Source organism: Mustela nigripes, chromosome 7, assembly GCF_022355385.1.
Source record: "Mustela nigripes isolate SB6536 chromosome 7, MUSNIG.SB6536, whole genome shotgun sequence".
Lineage (NCBI taxonomy): Eukaryota > Metazoa > Chordata > Mammalia > Carnivora > Mustelidae > Mustela > Mustela nigripes.
The window spans coordinates 17,484,869-17,502,801 of NC_081563.1; the positions used below are offsets into that span (position 1 = coordinate 17,484,869).

The following is a 17,933-nucleotide window of genomic DNA, read 5'->3' on the forward strand; positions in this document are numbered from 1 at the left end:
CCTGAAACCATGGACAGTACCAAACCTACATATAGTACGGTTTTTTCCCTATACATACATAATAAAAAGTTACGTGAATGTGGTCTCTCTCACACACACATATACACACACTCAATATGAAATAGTTTATTGTATTGTACTCACCCTTCTTCTTGTGATGATTGATACAAGATGGTAAAATGATAATGTGGCTAAGATGAAGTGAGGTGAGATGTAGGTGTTATGATGTAGCATTCAGCTATTATTGACCTTCTAACACATGTCAGAAGGATTATCAGCTTCCAGACCCCAGCTGAAACTACAGATAGTAAAGCCTCAGAAAGCAAAACCATGGAGAAGGCGGGGGTGGGGGGCGTTCCATCTACCAAACTGTGTGATTCCATTTACATGGCAACACAAATCTATTTCTGATAGAACACAGATGTTGACTACTCTGTGGAGATAATGCTGGACAGGGCATACAGGAGGTTTTGGAGTGTGTGCGATGTTCTCTATCTTGATCAGAGTATGTTCACTACGTAAAAATGTATCAGGAGGCATCCTTGATAGTGTGCACATCTCTGAATATACAATGACTTCACATTTAAACTTACAAATAAATACTAAGTCTCTGATGAAATTATGTTTCTGGGCATTTGTCTCTTTCTAACAAAAAGCAGACCAGCAGTATAATATTTAATCCCCAATATACTCTCACAAATGGAACTTGAGAGCATTTTAAGAGCTTCCAACCTAAGATCATGCTTCTCCTATACTTTTATTGGAAGAATGATTTCTCTTCTGCTTAGGAATACACAATTTCTCTATACTTGATGGATCTACGGCATAAGGAGGACAGAATATAAGATTAGAAGAAAAGGGGTTTACGTCCTTCCCATAAGCTCTACCAGAGGGATCAGCCCACGAAAGGAAAGGCATACCTAATGGAGGGGCCAGCCACCCATTCTGAACTTTCTAACTACTAGGCATGCAAAAAGGGGTACTTACAATGGAACCATCCAGGCGTTCAATAGTCAGTGTACTTTTTACCCCCAAAGGATTGGATGACTGACTGGTGCCTTTCACGCTGGAGGGCTAGACACTTCTACAAAGTGATGGGATTCACCACACAAGTCCTTCCACAAAACAGGGATTTCTGGAGAGAACAGAAAAATCTCACTGGCAACAAATTACAAAGGTAAAAAGATGAAACTGGTTTTGCCATGGTAACTAAGGTTTGCCCATACCTAGATTCATTTCGCTGTCTGAAGTGGTTTTGTGGGTGTAAATGATTTTTGAAGAGCAAATTAAAAAGACTTCTTGCAAGTCCCAGTAGACAACAACATAGTATTAGCTAATGGCACTTGCCATCTCTAAAATAATTACTTTTGTAATAATCTGTTTATTAATGAAGTGATCTATAAAGTGGATAATGGTTTCCTAAGATTTCAGGCACAGGGATTCTTCCAGTTCATTTTGCTTTTTTTGCAAAAATTCGCCATGAAGTAAGTCAAAATTTGCTGACATATTTTAAGTACAATAATTTCAGAAATGCATGTTCAAGCAGGTTGAATAAACCCATATTTTTTTGTATTGTGCCCTTAAATTATTCCCTCTGGTGATGGAAATATTCTAAAACTGCTTGTGGTGATGGTTGCACATCTTTGTAAATTTACTAAAATTGACTGAATTGCACACTTAAAATGGGTAAATGTTATGGTCTATAAATTATAACTCAATAAAGCTGTTTGGGGGAAAAGCAAAAAAGTAAAATAAAATAAATTGAACATTTAAAAAATTATCTCCTGTTTCCGCTCTTTTGTCAGAGAAATGTTGAGCATTGAGAAGGGTACATTCCAGGGAAAGATGGCAACTATACAAAAGTTAGATGCAAGATGGAGAAAAGAAGATCCAAGCGTCCTAGTGGACTATAAGCTAAACAAAGAAAACAAATGAGCAGCAGAATATTACTTTTAAGAAATCAAGCCTCCTATTGGGAAATGTTCTAAAAGATTCACTCTCTCGTCCTAAGGCCAGAGTTCTGGCAGATAAACAGATCCTGGGTACTCCCAAACTCAGCACTTCCTCACTTTCTACTCCTGTTAATTCTTTTATCTTTGTTAATTACCACTCTGTTTAGTCCTTCGGTTACTATTCCTGCTACTTCCTTTTATCTTCATTAATTACCACCTTGTTTATTCCTTATGTTGTCTGGTAAAGGCTAGCACTCACAGGCATGTGGACTGAACTTCTGTGAGGGCAGGAACTGTATTATATTCCTCTTGGATCCAGGGTCAGTGAAAACCCCAGCCAGTGGCAGGCACAAAATAGATATTTAGTAAGAGCAGTTTCTGCCTTTTCAGCCCAGTGTATAAACAAGTTGTCCAAAACCTTTCCTTCTAGACTCTAAGTTGCCCAATCAATACTACCCTCATAGCTGAAGCTTGATGAAAGTTGCCATGGCAGTGCCATGTGAACATCTAGAAACAACCTGCCAGGAGGGCCAGCTGGGCCCCAGCAGTTGAATAGGAGCTAAATTCCACTGCCTAGAGGCCCTTCCCTCCTCTGCAGCCATCCAGCCACTGCTCAGCATCCCAGTAGTTCACGGCCTCCACCCCCAGCCAAGCCCTTCCTATACTGTGTGTACTCTCTTGCTGGAAAAAAGTTCCTGGTGTCATCAGAGACTCCCTTCCCAACAGAGAGGCTCCTCTCCAGAGAGGCTGGACTCAATTCATAGCCAGCTCAGTTCCCATGGAAGGCCCAGGCTGGCCCAGCTCAGCACAGTGAGAAGTGGGTGACAAGTAGAGCTCCTACTCGTCAACAGGGAGCATCCTAGAAGGAAGAACAGAGAAAGACATGACATGCTCATGGCCACACTCATTGTCCCAGAGCAGCAGCTGGTGGCAGAGCCAGGACGACAAGCCAGGGCTCTCAACTTTGGGCGCAGTCTCTGCCATGGGTTGGTCAGGTGACCTGGAGCACAGCTCTGAGCCTTGGGGGCTCATCTGTAAACAGGGCTTGTCTCTCTCTGAGCTTCACCGTTGGGGAGACAAGGCTGTGGATGTTCAGTTGCTGGAAGAAACATCCCAGCACAGAAGGCCTGGGCAGGAGATGCCTGCACTGCCCACCTCTCCAGGGCCTGGGTGCCGGTTTCAGCCAGACATGGCCACGATGCCGCCTGCCCTGGGACCTAAATGCCACCGTCGCGATGCTGCCCCTGCTACCTTGCTGAATCACGAGGTTTTTAACCTGCATTTCTGGGAATCTCTTTATACTCTCCCTGACAACGCTGTGACTTTGGGTTAAAGACAAACTTTTGCAGCTGTATAACCTTTAGTCGACAAAGATTGTCAGATCTGAATTCAGAAAATAGCACCATTCCAAACTCCTGTAGCTGAGAAAGCCCAAGGTGACAAAATCCAGGAGGGGGGATTGCTGTGAACTGGAGATGCTGAGGGGAAAGCAAGAGAGGCTCGTTCCATTTCGTACTAGCTGGAAATGGCTGACTTCTGTGACATTTTGGAAAAACAAGCTGCAATAATGTCACCACTAAATTAACACCACTAAAGAAAAGCGATTATTAGTGCTGAGAATTATGGGCTCTAAAAATAATAATACTACGTGCACTACAGCATCAGAGTGGTTAAAAAACCAATCAGCACCCAGTTCGAATCCCCACTGTCTTGTCTCATCCTGGCACGATGTATCGCTCAACCTTCCCGTGGCTCTGATTCTCCATCTGTTAGGTGAAAATAATGCCTAAATCATCAAGATAGAAAGGGAACAAATTAAATGAGACAATCTATAAAGGGCTTGTAGTCGACAGAATAACAACCCTCCCCCAGCAAGATGTCATTGTCCCACTCCCCCAAACCCATGAGTATGGTAGCTTACATGGCAAAAGGAACTTTACAGATGTGATTAAGCTAAGGATGTGGAGATGGAGAGTTGATTTATATTGAGTCCAATATAATGTAACCACAAGAGCCCTTCAGAGAGGCAGGTAAGATGATCAAGATCGGAAGAGATATGATACCAGAAGCAGAGAGAAAGATAGACAGAAGGGTGGACAGAGATTTGCAGATGCTGTGCTAACTTTGAGGACGCAGGAAGGGGTCAAAAACCAAGGCAGGCAGACGGGCTCCTGAAGCCAACAAATACAAGAGAAAGGATCCTCCCCTAGAGCTTCCAGAAGGAACAGAGCCCTAGAGACACCCTGATTTTGGACTTCTGATCTCCAGAATTGAGGGATAACACATTTGTATTGTTTTAAGCCATGAATTTTGTAGTAATTTGTTACAGCAGCAAAAGGAAACTAATACAGGGCTCTTGAGCCCACTTAGCACTGGGCCTGGCACATTTTAAGTTCTCAAAAAATGACAGTCAGTCATAGTAGCTACTAAAATGTGGAGGGACTTTCTTGATTTTTCTGTGACCAAACATCCTTCATCCCTTCCATGATGTCCCACGGAGGGACTTTCTCTCTCCACTTGGTCATGTCCATTGACAGGCGCTCCTACATCCCAAGCAGCCCATCCCTTGGGACCGCTGTGAGATGGCTGTAGGGAGTTCATCCTCTCATGGGCCTGAATCCACCCATCAGACCCCTGTGAAATCTGCCTGGACCCCTCTGCTCCTGACACCCTTCAGATAACCACACACAGGTCTCAGCTAAGCCCAGAGCCTTATGGCTAAACTCTGAGTCCATTCTGGGCTGTGCAAAGTGGAACCACACTGCTGCTTGATGGCATGGTTCTGTGTCTTTCTCTCAAACCACAGTTATTGCATCTTTTAGCCCCAAACTTGTGCAGGGGACTGTCTGGACCCACATGCTCAATCCTACTCATTTGTCTGGTTCATCTCCTTTCTTGGTACTTGAGCCTATTTGGGGGTCTGATTATGCAACTAATTATATATTCCCTACATGTCATCCGAAGATTGGTTAAGTATTCACTAAGTCATCTATGTCTGTATCACTAGTGAAAATATCAGATGGAACCACGATTGTGGCCTTTCGCTAGAAATTTACTTTCTCACTGACATAGATCGGCATCTTCAGGTATGGCCATAATACAATTTTAAATTCACCTACTACGCATACCAGTCTGAAGTTACAATTACTTTGTCTTGTGTACAGATTTCTCATGAGATTCCTTGACAAATACTGAGCTGAGTTGTGCTTTGCTTCTACCATAACTAACACAATTCCCTGACATGATAATCTAGCAATCCTATCACAAAACTGGGAATATAGTTACCTTGTTGTGACTTGCTCTTAAAGAAGCCACACGGGCTTCTAGAGAATTCTGGATTTTTCATGTGCTCACAAATCAACTTTAAATAATCAACTGAAAGAGGTGGATAGGATATCCCCACTTTTGTAATTTGCTGAATCATTCCCCTACCCCCTTAAACAAAGCTACATTTTCCTATCTCAAGTGTTCCATTTTCTCTCCCCATCTCCATGTTTCTTAAAGATTATCAGCAGAGACGCTACAGCATCGGTGGTGAGCTCCCTACTCCCTGGAGTGTAATTTGTCCTGGCCAAGAGACTTGAGCTCATTTACAGCAGGTTGGTGCTTGTTATAATCTCTTTACTCATCTTGAACTTCAATTTTCTCTTACCACAGTTTTCTTTTTCTTTTTCATCAGTAGATTTCTCACCTTGGCAATCTTCTTTACCTCCTTCTTCTTGGCAAAGAAGAGGGAGGTAAAATTCTGCTTTCTCACTGCCATTCTAAAATGCAAATAGCATCATGTTACTTGGTCTGCCACTCATGAGTGGTGGGTTCCTCTTTGCTCTAGAGCAGTGACTCTCTAACTTCTCTAGGGTGCTTGTTAAAAGGGCAGATTCTCCAAAGAATTCCTCTCTTAGAAGCCAAGCCCATTGCTGTATTAGTAAAGGAAATGCTAGCTGCAAAAACAAACAGACCCCCCAAATTTACAACTGCTCAGACATGACAGAATTTTGTTTTCTATTCTCTTGAAACTCAAATACTGGTGTTTCAGATTAGTGGGTGGCCCTCCCTAAACAATGAAGAAGTGACCCAGGGCTTCCTCAATGTTAATAGCTCTGCTATCCCCAACATGTGGCTTCCAAGATCCCTGTGCTCACCTCCATCAACACGGAGAAAAGGACAAGGTAATGGAGAACATTCAGGGCACATCTTAATGGGCCAGGTCTGGAAATGGCACATATTACTTCCATTCATATTCCATTGACATGAGTGCACTTAACTGTAAAGACCGAGAATTAGAGTCTAAATGCAAAGGAGGCTGGGAAATGTAGTCCAGCTGCAAAGGAGGTTGGGAAATAGAATCTGACTGCAGAGGAAGCTGGGAAATGTAGTCTAGCCCAGGAAGAAGAGAAAATGGGTAAGGTCAACAATCTGCTGTTGTGGACATAAGATTGGGCTGCAGGAGGTCTGCATTTTCACAAGCCTCCCAACTGATGCTGATGTAGGACCCCACTTAGAGCAACACTGGCCCATGCATCCCCAGTGCAGAGCCTCTCTAGCCCCATCTGCACTCTCCACCCTGCTCTCATTTTGTGAAGCACCAGCAGCTTCCCCAGCCTGCCCTGCTCCCACACTCTGCACTTGGCAATTCTTTTTCTCCTGCCCCTCTTCCTTTGGCAAAATCCTGCTCATCCTTTAGGACTCAGCTCAAGTGTAATCTCTTCTGTACAGCCTTCCCTGACCCGCCTGCCCCCAAGTAGCACTGGCAGTGTCTCTCCTAATGTCCCTGGTCTACCTGCACTGAATCTCATTACTGTACTGATCCTGCAGAATGGCATTTGTTTATATGTGTGTCTTCCTGTTAGACTGGGAGATCCTCGAAGGCAGCGACCTTTTCTTAATTATCTTTGTATCCTCAGCACCTGGCACTTTGCCTGGTACATAGTGAGACTCAGTAAGAGTTAGCTTTACAGAAATGTTTAGTATTAGAGAACTTCCCACCATCACCAGTCAGGTCTTTTCTTGATTTTTTGCTCATGTCAAATAAAAAAAGCTTTTTTTGTTATCCTTACAATTGTGCTGCCCTCAGTAATTAGGCTTAACGAGATTTGTGTGCCTCTACTACACCGATGGCTTCCTCTCTCCTGTGCCAGCTGTACTTGAAGGGGAGCTTTCCAATAGCCACTCTGCTCTCATCAACATCTGCTCCCACCTTACCATTTTTCTTCAAGAACACTGGCAATATACATTAAGAATTTTATCAATAAGAGTCCTTGAGCCATCTTTCCTTTTGGAGTCTCATATCATGTCCACTGACTTTGTCGGACTTTCCAAAGCCTGAAATCCTGAAATCTAGTAAAATACATCCTACCATGCCCACTCATCCCCTCTCTGGAAATCACAGAAGCTAAGATGATTGCCCTGGTAGTCAGCCTCCAAGATGGCTCCCAGTGATCCTACCTCCTGGTATTCACCACCTTGGTCCCTTCTCACACTAAACTTCTATTGGTCTAGATCGTTCATCTGTGATTAAGTTTTAAAAGACATTGCTGTTTCTGCCTAGTACTCTCTCATGCACTCTCTCTCTCTCATCACTTGCTATTCAAGGAGAAACAGGCTGCCCCATCTTGAGACAGCCCCATAAAGAAATCCACAAGGCCAGGAGCTGAGGCCCCCAGCCAACAGCCATGCAAGTGAGCTTGAAAGCAAATCCTTCAGGCTTAGCAGACCCTTGAGATAACTGTAGCCCCTGATGATGTCTTCATGCAGCCTCATGAGAAATCCTGAGCCAGAACCACCCAGTTATACTGCTCCTGGATTCCTAACCCTCAGACACTGGGAAAGATAATGGATCTTGTTTAAGCAGCTAGGTTTGGGGGAAGTTTGTATTTCCATAGTTAATACACTTGGGCTTCTCTCTCTCATTCTAATTGAGCTTCTGGTATCCTTTAGGACAGACTTCCCTGACATGAGAGGTACAACCATGAGCTGGGCATGTCCAGAGTTTACTGGGACCAGGGACCTGGTGTATGCTCAGGTAGTGAAAAGGCACCACACAACCTCCCACTTTGATTCTGGGTTTGAGATGTGTGTCCAGAATGAGCCACCTCTGTCCCCCATCTAGCTATGGGTTGGGCCAGATTCCACCCTGAAGATAGAGCTCCTGTCCCTCTCTGCATCTACATTAAAATTTTAGACTCAGGATTCACCAATTTTCACATCCTTTTTTGTTAGGAATATAAGAGACAAATTTAAAGGGACAGTTAAAGGCTTAGAACAGCATCTGGCACACAGTGAGTGCTAAACCAATACCAGATATTGCTGATATGTCAATTATTTTATAGACTGTCACCCAACTAACATCTCTGTTGCTTTTGAACAACATGTACACATCTACAACCACATGTCACTCTTGATTCCCAGGAAAAAGAACCTTGGTTATCAGGGTGAGGTCATATCTGCAACCCTTTTAAAATCCTAAGTTCATTTTAATAGGATTCGTCTGCAGACTAGTATGTAAATATGTCAGGTCCCAGGTACTGTTCTGACTCTCTCCAAGCCCTCCTATGTTTCCCTAACTCGCCTCTTCTAATGTTTAAGTTCTAGCTGTTTTTAGTGAAATTCTACATTAGCCAGAACTCTCTGGATAATTTTGAAATTGACCTAAAGCTACATTGACATTATCAAAGGTTTAGACATTAGCTGGAAGAAACTTGTTGCTTTCTAGGAAAACTCACAGCCACCTAAAGGAAACATGTCTGATTGGCAGCCCTTTTCCTGAATCGGCAATAAGTAAATCTATAAAGGATTGAAATGTTTTTTTAATGAAATCGTCGGGTAAATATTATTCAAAGGTTTAGAAGTAGTGAAAAATGTTAGCATAACAGGCCTGAAGTGTTATACCTTTCCATGTTTGTCTCCAAAAGTCTAGAGGAGAAACCTTTTATCTCAACAATACTACATTCTTCAATTTATAACAGTCTCTGATTTTTAAGTAGTTTCTATTCAAAACATCTTTTATTACCTGATACAAATGTGTCTTCCTTTATACAATCAGGTAACCTAGCTCATGTGCCCTTTTTTCCCTTAGAGAGCCTAATTGTAGAACCCATTCATCTTGTATGCTTGATGCTTCTAACCTTACCTCCTCCCTTTGGGTTCTGTCTATTCTATTTCTTTCCTAAATGTCTCCTTTTGCCCCGTGTTTTAACCTGTGAGTTGCGCAAGACCTCTTGTAAGCAGGTGACATGTCTTAAATAAATAAAAATAAATGAATGTGTTTCTGACCAGTTGAATCTGAACAGAATTTTTAATAAATCAGCCACATATTAAATATCAAAGGGGAAAGCTTCACTTAGGGAAGCCCGTGCATCCTTTTTGTAATGCAAACTGGCAAGTCCTTCTGTTATATCATTTTGAATTTTCAAATATCAGATTTTCTTACAGCAAGATGCACCTGGACCAGATGGTGATTTTTATCACAGATTTTGGGCTATATTTAAGGCCCTTAGTAAATATTCAGTAGGTACCCTGAGTTCAGGCCCTATTGCCTCTGGTTCCCTGAGGACAGAGACTCTGGGGCCAACGTGTTGACAATCATGTTTCCACTGGGCATGACCTCACAAACTCCTCCTCCCAGACCCACTTCCCAGGAAGCGTATGCAGCCTTGCAAATTTTAGCAGAGATAAGCACAAAGATGAAACACGCAGTCACATATTCCAAAGGAGCTGAAACCATTAGACACTTCAAATATCTCAGACTCCAAGAGCACATAGAGCTTTGTTCCCAACACCCTGCTCTTTTGGGAGAAGGGTGCATTCGATCCCTGGAGAAGGGGCTGCCTTTTGCTTGTGAATATGACAGGAAGCTTCAGCTTTGGGGATATGGAGATAAACAGCAACTCCTCAGACAGCGCCCTGGACCTGACCGTGTTCATTAATTAGCTGATTAAAATGGGTTTTGCTGCCAAAGCCTTGGCACTGTGGTCCCTCTGCCTCGGGCTGAGCCCCCGCAAACAGCCCGTGTGGACTGTGACACCCTCTCAGGCAGCCTGAGTCCCAGCCGAGGGCAGAAAGCAGGAAGATCTCCATCCTGGAGAGAGTCAAAGCAGGGCAGTCACCTGCCCTGGATGGTCACTGTCCTGCCTCTGGCCCAATTCGGAGCTTCAAAGTGACCACACTAATGACACAGTCCCGGTCCTAAGTTCTACTGAAAACTCAGAGGGAGATAAAAAGCAATGACACCAGCAGATTCTGGAGTCAAACATGGAGCAGGCAGGCCCTTTACCTCTTTATTCTCAAAAACAGCTCAAAAATATGTGTACGCAGAGAACTATCAGGATTCTACCTTCACTCAAAACTCTCCTGAATTTTCCTTTTAGTGAACCAATTCCGTGAGTGAAGGAAGCCTCTAACACTCAAACAAAATAAATGCTCCTTACAACCTATCCTACCAATCACCGAGGTTTTCTGTTTTGTACTCTCGCATGGGGAAACACTGGCCCGTTCTTAAATATGGAAAAAGTAAAGTGAACAATTTGCCACCCAACACATAGGAATGGAGAAACTATTCAATCCGTTTCTCTGACCACCGTGTTTGAAGAATCGCTTTATCAATGGGAAGAGTGGAATCTGCTCTCTCTAAAACACCCAAGCAGTGTTTCTTGTCAGTTTGGGAGTTAGAATCACCCAGGAAAATTGTTAGTGGCTCTAATTAGCACTTCTGCCACCTGCAAAAAAAGTGGTACTAAAAAAAAAAGTGCTGAATTCCTGCCATTGAGAATGAATAAAGGGAGAGAAAGATACCACTGGTTTTATTCTGATTCTTAGACTCTAATCGTCCATTGATTTGAGCAGAGGGGGAAAATACACTTTCATTGCCACCCAAAGGAAATGATTGCTGACGAGTCATGTCTTGGAAACCATCATACCGTGAGTCCCCTATTCTGGGGACACTACGTCCTCTGTCCTCCTGACCCCTGCCTTCTGGTCTGGCTGGTCTGGGCTCCTCAGCCTCCCATGAAAACCTCCTCAGTCCTCCCCAACCTGAGACTGGCCTCCTCCAGGAAGCCACCATGACCAGACCAGTTCTTCCAGATCATCCCCTGGACCCTACAACACTTGGGAGCCTTTCCCCACCATGAATGAGTACTAAGTTAACGTTTTTTGGTAACAACCTCTGCTACCTTTAACCTCTACCAAGAACCAGAACCAAATATTGTTGTTTGGCTGCCTTGACCCCCTTCATGAAACAAACTGTCTTATACCTTCCCTGTATTCTGGAACACCCGGCACAGAGCTGCACCCAGCTGCAGGAGGGTCTCAGCAATTGGCTGATTGAATGATGAGCATGTGTCTTTGTGATGCATCAAAGAGCAGGGTGGCTACAGTGAAAATTCAGCAGCTGTGACTTCTTGCTTCCTGCTTTAATCAACACCATGGGGTTGAAATGCTGGACACACAGTAGGTGCTAAATATATTTTTATGGATTGATTAACCACTGGAACAATGACTTGCCTAGGATTTTTTAATGCTTTTGATATTAAATGGGGGTGGTTTTAGTGGAGAGTCATGTTAGAAAAACAAAACAGCAAATACAAAACCCCAATCAGCAGAGAGGCTGGCTCCTGCTCTGTTTACACCCACTACACTCCTAGCAACAGATGTCCTCTCAGACCTGAGGGTTTCTGATGAGGCGTCCACTCTTGTAAGTGACCTGCACAGTCAGTAATCAAAGGGATGTTCTGCTCCCTTTGACATCAGTTCCTTGTATTCCTAGACTGATTTCCAGTTCTGGGTCCAGGACCAGCTGCTGATAAAGGCAAAATCAGCATCCACTGTGTCTATTTAAAGGGAAAATCACCAGGCTAATGACAAAAGAAATTGCATTCGTGTGTTGAGTGTGGTGAAAAGAACAGAGGCTTTGGAACCAACGAACCAGGCTCCAATTCCAGCTTGGCCATTTCCTGGATATGTGATTTCAGGAGATCACCTACCCTCTCCTGTGACCTGGCTTTTAGGACTGGTCACACTAACTCCACAAGTTGCTGTGATAACTAAGAAGATTTCATAGATAGAATACTTGGTCCAGAGCTTGCATTGTAGAGGTCATTGAGTAAATGATCGTGTTGCTGTGGCTGATTATAAATGTAAATAAGGAGAGAGGTCCATTTGGCCACAGTGGGCACTCCAGGCAACCCCGGTGTGGCTTCCTCTGGTGCCTCTTTAAGGCACAGTAGTAGCCTTTCGAACACAAAACCCTGGTCTGATTGCACACATAATAAGAGAATGAATGCTCTAGAACATTCTAGTAATCTCCCTGTGCACTGCAAGTCTGCTCCTTCACATTCATCCTGACCCCAGGCCTTAGCTTGGGGCAGCTCAGTCAGGACAGAGAGGGCTGCCATTTGAAGCACAGTGCACAGTGCAGATCCTGTGTCTCATGGAGAAACTTGGGACCAGGACACAAATTCCCATGTGCAACACCCAACAAATCCCACTTACCATGTGAGAGATTCTTGCCAACCATGGAACATATTCCATATGACACAAAGCAGGGCAGGGCATAACTCAGATCGAAGACGCCAGCGAGATCTGCGGAGAAAGGGAGGAGTTCCCTTACCCAACACAAAGCAGAGGCAGTCTACATGGCCAAGACCCTGGGGCAACTGGGGCAGACTACCAGACTCTGGAAATCCTTATTTGCATTCAGGCTCTGGGGATGAAAGAAGGGTGGGTTGGAGGGAGGCTGGACAAGCCCTCTGTGATTCTAATTTGCACAGCTTTTTCCATTCTATTGACAGGCTAAACCACCCCCTCCCCCAGTGAGCTGCTCTCTAGTTTGAACCCTGGAGGCACCGCAACACTCTGGGACTGGCACCCTTGGCATCACAGAGGCCAAAGGAAGTCTTCTTCTGTGCAGGTGGGAATCCAGCAAGGTTTCTCCCCTCCACAAAGGCAGGCAGGGAAACCAGGAGACTCCTCATACCTTCACCTAGAGATGTAGTGGAGGAAGGATTCATGGAGTATATTTCTCCTCCTTTCATTTGACGATCGTTCAAAATGGTCTATAAGAGAATAGGAGTGCATCAATTGCCAGAACCTAACAGATCGCAGACCATGCAAGCCTTAGCTATATGTCCATGATGCTGTCGGGTAAGGCGCTGCGGCAGAATGTAGCCCAGTGGGTTCCTACAGGTTTACAAGTTGGGGGTGGGGTGTTGGGGGGTGGGCGACGCCGTCCATGTGGACCATTTCAGAGGATGGCTTCCTGCAACACGAATGAACACAGACTCACCTTGTGCCTTCATTCTCCTTCTCTTGGCCTTGAGTTGCTCGAAGTGTTAGCTGTTGTTACCGGTTACCTACCTTCTAAAAATCCCTAGTAATCCCCTTTTCTCCATTTTCTATCCACAGTCCTCTTCAATCACTGTTTATACGCCAATTTAACGGCTTAGCATTCAAACCACATCTTCCCTTTCAGGTGTTGCTGAGGACCCTTGCGGAGATCACCTTCCCCTAACCCCCCCACTACACCCCTCTGTCACTTTCTGGAAAAGATACACTACTTTTCCTAGCTGACCCCCTCATCGAGGGTGGATTCCTCTCTGCAGTGCTTTGCCCTGTCTCCTCCCCTGTCCCCAGGCTTCACACACCAAAACTTTATTATATATATTTTTTCTTTTTCCAGGAAATGCAGTTACGCTTACACCAATGTGCCATTTCCCTGGTGTCCTCATTCCCTGTCACTGACAGTCCTCCTGCTACCCTCAGTAGATTATTATTATTTATTATTTATCAGCCGCCACACTGTACTCTGCTTCCTACAAGATATTAAAGAAGACACAATCCCTGCACTGAGTTTACAGCCAAAGAGAGCAGAGGCCTGGATTCAGACATCACAGGAGTGAGCTGAGAGCAGGGGATTTGCGAACCGAGTTCTCCTGCCGCCCCGGCGGCCCCAGAGGAGGAGGGCGGGGCCCGGCAGAGCCCGCCCCAGGCCGGCTCCTCCCAGTTCCAGCCAAAGGGCCCGCAGCTCCCTTCTTGACCATATCCCCTCCCGGGTTGCTACCCAAGCCTCAGGCCTCTGCAGCTCCGTCCGGGGGGAGCGGAGGGTGAGGGCAGGAGGTTGAAACCCACAAACGCTTACATTCAGGCTGGGGGTAGGGGCTATATTTCCTCTGAAATTCAAAACCAGACAAGGGGGAAGTAGGGGAGGAAGGAGAGGTCAGGGAATAAAAACCAGAGCTGGAGCGTTACCGCGGAAGACTGGTGCTGAAATGGAATGTTCTGGCGCAATGGAAAATCCCGCACTAGGGGCTGCCACGGGCCTCCAGCCAAACCTTTCCTATTAGGGTTGACGTTAGGGTCTGTGTGGACGGCAAGCGTAGACAGAGAAGTGAAGGGGCTAAGAAAGTCAGTGTAGACCATGGTGGTGGTGTATGTGTGTTGGGGGGGGGGGGGAGACTGAGTATAGACATACAAGTCTGGTATGGCCTGAGTAGGAGCTGACTAAATAAACAGGGAGGTCGCGTGGATTCGAGTGGGTCAGCGTAAACAGGAAAGTCCGCGTGCAGTGGGGAGAGTCGAGTCTGGACAGACGAGAGGGTCGGTGGACAGGATGGGCGGGCTAGTCGCGGTTCTTCAGAGATTTGAACAACCTGCTCCTTTCCGTGGCTGGAGTGTCCTAGGGAGGGCGGAAGCTGAAAGACGATTGGACTTTCCGTTCTCAAACTTTTCCGCCAGTTTCCTCAGGTGTTGAGAGCAGCCGGGGAGCTCGCCTCGGCCGCGTCCCCCAACCCGGGGCCGGCGGGGCCGGGAGGCCGGGGCCCAGCAGCCGGGGCCACGCGCCGCGCATCTGCCGGGCGCGGCCGCCGAGCCGGGCGAGCCGGGAGCCGCCGCAGGGGGTGGGGGGCGCGGGGGCGGGGGACGGACAGACGCACCGACACACCCGCCGGCACTCCGGCCCGGGCGGAGCGCGCCGCTGCCCGGGATCCCTCCGGCCCGGGGAGCAGCGCCGGGTGCCCTGCCGGGGGCGCCCCGCCTCCCCCACCCTCCACCCCCGCCCACTCGGGCGCCCGTGATTGGCTCCGCCCGCCCCTGGCTGCGCGCCGAAGCCCGCCTCCCTCGCAGCTAAAGAAGACGGTACCCGGAGCGGAGCGAGCCAGAAGGGAGCATGGTCCCCGCGCCGCGGCCGCGCCAGCCCCCGCGCCGCCGCCGCCGTCCCCGCCGCCGCGGATCCAGCTGCAGTTCCAGCCCCGGCTCCGCAGCGCCCGCCCGCAGCCCCGGCGGCCGCCGCGCCTGAGCGCAGCCCCCGCCCGGAGCCCGAGCCCGGAGCAGCCCCAGCCCCGCGGCCGCCGCGGCTGCGGGGAGAGGGCGGGGGCGATGCTGCCGGAGCCGCCGCCGCCGCCGCCGCCTCGGTGAGAGCCGCGCCGCGCCGCGCGTAGCCGCACAGGCTGACAGGCAGAAGGACTGACTTCCCTCTCCCGGGCATCCTCCCTGGGCTGCCGGGAGGCGGCGGCGGAGGAGGAGGAGAAGGGAAAGGGGGGAGAAGGCGGAGAGCAGGAACGCGAGGAGGTGGACCTGGATCCATTTCTCCGGGCCAGGACCCGAGCGGCCCCAGCTACCGCTACCCGCCGGCGACGTCCCCTATCCATCAGCCCTCCTGCGCCCACCCGCGACCCCCGGCTCCCCGGGCGTCGGGCCGGGGCCGGAGCGGCGCGGCCAGAGGTAAGAGCCAGGCTTGGGCGCCAAGGATGGGGGGCCGGGGACCCCGGGTCCTGGCGGCTGCGCGGGGCCGGGCCGGGCTTGGGAGCGGGGCCCGAGAACCCGGAACGCTGGGCTCCGCTCCCGCGGCGGCGGCGGCGGCGGCGGCAGGAGCCTCCCGCGTCTGGACTCGCTAGGCTGCAGGAGCCCTTGCGCCTGCGCTGCTCCATGGGGGGAAGAAGGGGGAAAAAAAACTTCCTGCCCCCGGGTGTGTATGCGCGGGGGCTGCCCCGAGCCAATGTCGCGATGGTGGTGGGGGGCTGCTGGAGGCGAGTGTGACCCCGGCCCCGGCACCCTCTGGCTGGGCCCGGCAGTGCGCGTTCCTCTCCAGGCCACCTCCCCGGAGCGGCCCAGGGCCCGCGCCGGGCTGGGGGCCAGGAAGAGGCACCGAAAGGCTGGACCCAGGGGGCGGCCGCGCGCCCTGCCCTTTGGGAAGGCGCGCGCCTCTGTGCAGCGGGAAGCCGGGTTGGGGTTTTGCCCCTTCCAGTCCTCAGACCCCCCATTTGGGGACTGGGTCTCTTCACTCAATCCCAAGTAACTTTCGAGGTAGAGGAGCTTGTAAGCTATGAGGAGGGAGCCCGCACAGACCTGGTTGTGACCCCCCTTCCCTTAACACCTTTTGGGTGCCACCGTGTTTGGGGGCGCGGAAAGGAGAGAGCCCATGGGGATGGTGAAGGGACGAGGATGTGCAGTTGGGTGAGGAAGGGTTGTTTATGTGTGGGATAGGGTGGACCCCGAGCTGTGCAGTGTGGGAGTGTGGACGCGCGCCCCGACCCCGGCGGGGGTGCAGGGTGGCGGAGGGCTCACGTCCCGGTCTCAGTGGCCTGGAGCGGGCCGAGAGCGCGAGGTTTCTCTGCGGTCGCGGCCCGGGTGCGGGAGCTGGGCACACCGGCCCCGGGCCCCGAGGGAGGGGCGCGCTCGCCGGGAGTCGGGAGAGCGGAGCCTAGAGCAGGGGCAGGTCCGAGGCAGCTCCCGGGGCAGGTGGGGTCTGCGTTAGCCGGGGAAGGCGGGGATGCGCTGCCTGCCCGCGGCCAGCCGTCACGGAGGAGGGGTGGGGGCAAAGCGCGAGTCTCGGATGCCTGGGTCCGTCAGTTGAGAAGCCAGTTGTTGTTCTTGGGCTCTGGAACCCAGCGGCAGACAGGGTCAGTTGGCGGGTCCTCCCGCGGGTCCCTGTGGATGCTGATGGGTAAGGAGCCGCCGCCTTTGCCATCCCTGTCGCTCTCCAAACGCTCTCCTGCTGCCCTTCGGGGCTTGCGCTGCGCCGCGCCCCGGGCGAATCGTGGACGCAGGTATTTATGTAGCATTAGGCGAGACCTCGGCGCTGGAGGGACCGGACGGTTGAGGACGCAGTGCTGCTGCTGCTCGCGAAACTTCCCACTTCGTCAGCTCGGGGACTGTCAGGCTCCACTGATGCAGGAGCTACGCAGGGCTACGCTGGGATTCAGACTCCTCTTGCAGCGACAGATCTGTCCTGGTTACCGCTGTATTTACCCTAATTTCAGTCTCCTTTAAGTCATCTGTCTGGTCTCTACAGAGTTCCTCCCCTTGCCCTATGGTCTTATGTCCAGCTCAGCTCTGGGAGAGCATATTTAAGGAATTATTTCGGTGTAGGGTGAATGGCAGATTTAATTAGCCCGCTTCATTACTGATGTCTTAAAAAAAATATATTGGGGAAGTGCAGAGCTAACTTTTTCACTGTTGTGGGGGTGAGGAACAATTTTACAGAGTGTTCATCCTGGCGCTTGGTAAAATCATTGCCCTTTAATGCACAGGTGAATACTTTAAGGGCTGCTTGGTGAGCATGTATTCCAGTAGTCACATCTAGGTGTTTATACAGGTATGGAGCTGTGTGCCACTGATGAATATAGTCTCTGTCCCATGCATTGTTCTGAGTGCTCTTGATTTATCATCCTGCTATGAATCAGGGAATTACTAGCATATGTGTCCTTAAACTCTATATGAATTTAATGACATTTAAATTGGCTTACAGGCTGATGCATTTAACCCATTTTAATAACTTTCCTGTAAAAGCATCTTTTAAACCATATTTGTCCATGATTAAGAAAAACATTTTCTTCTGCTCAGTCTCCCCATTTCTATACAGTTAATGGGAATTTATAGGTCTCCAACTTTCATTTGCAAGCAACAATCCAAACGAAATACCCAGAGTTGGACTGAAATAATAATAATTTTTTAAAAAAATCCTATGGTAGCTATGGTAACAAATAAATT

The 17,933-nt window shown here is 48.7% G+C and overlaps 1 protein-coding gene and 1 long non-coding RNA gene across 3 annotated transcripts in view; one reads left to right on the forward strand and one right to left on the reverse strand.

Annotated features, from left to right (window-relative positions):
* Positions 1 to 1,055: 1,055 nt before the first annotated feature.
* Positions 1,056 to 12,996, reverse strand: LOC132022242 (uncharacterized). The gene is made up of 3 exons (XR_009405560.1): positions 12,925 to 12,996; positions 12,441 to 12,530; positions 1,056 to 1,135 (listed from the first exon to the last, which is right to left on the reverse strand). It is a non-coding gene; the product is annotated as an uncharacterized LOC132022242 (long non-coding RNA).
* A 2,399-nt stretch (positions 12,997 to 15,395) lies between these two features.
* The window catches only part of KLHL29 (kelch like family member 29), a 294,701-nt gene continuing 292,163 nt past the window's right edge, over positions 15,396 to 17,933 (forward strand). Inside the window, exon 1 of one of the 2 annotated variants that reach the window (XM_059405212.1) lies at positions 15,396 to 15,665. The gene's annotated coding sequence lies outside the window, so the exon portion shown is untranslated. The remainder of the gene's footprint in view (positions 15,666 to 17,933) is intronic. The other variant, XM_059405211.1, reaches the window with a different exon arrangement.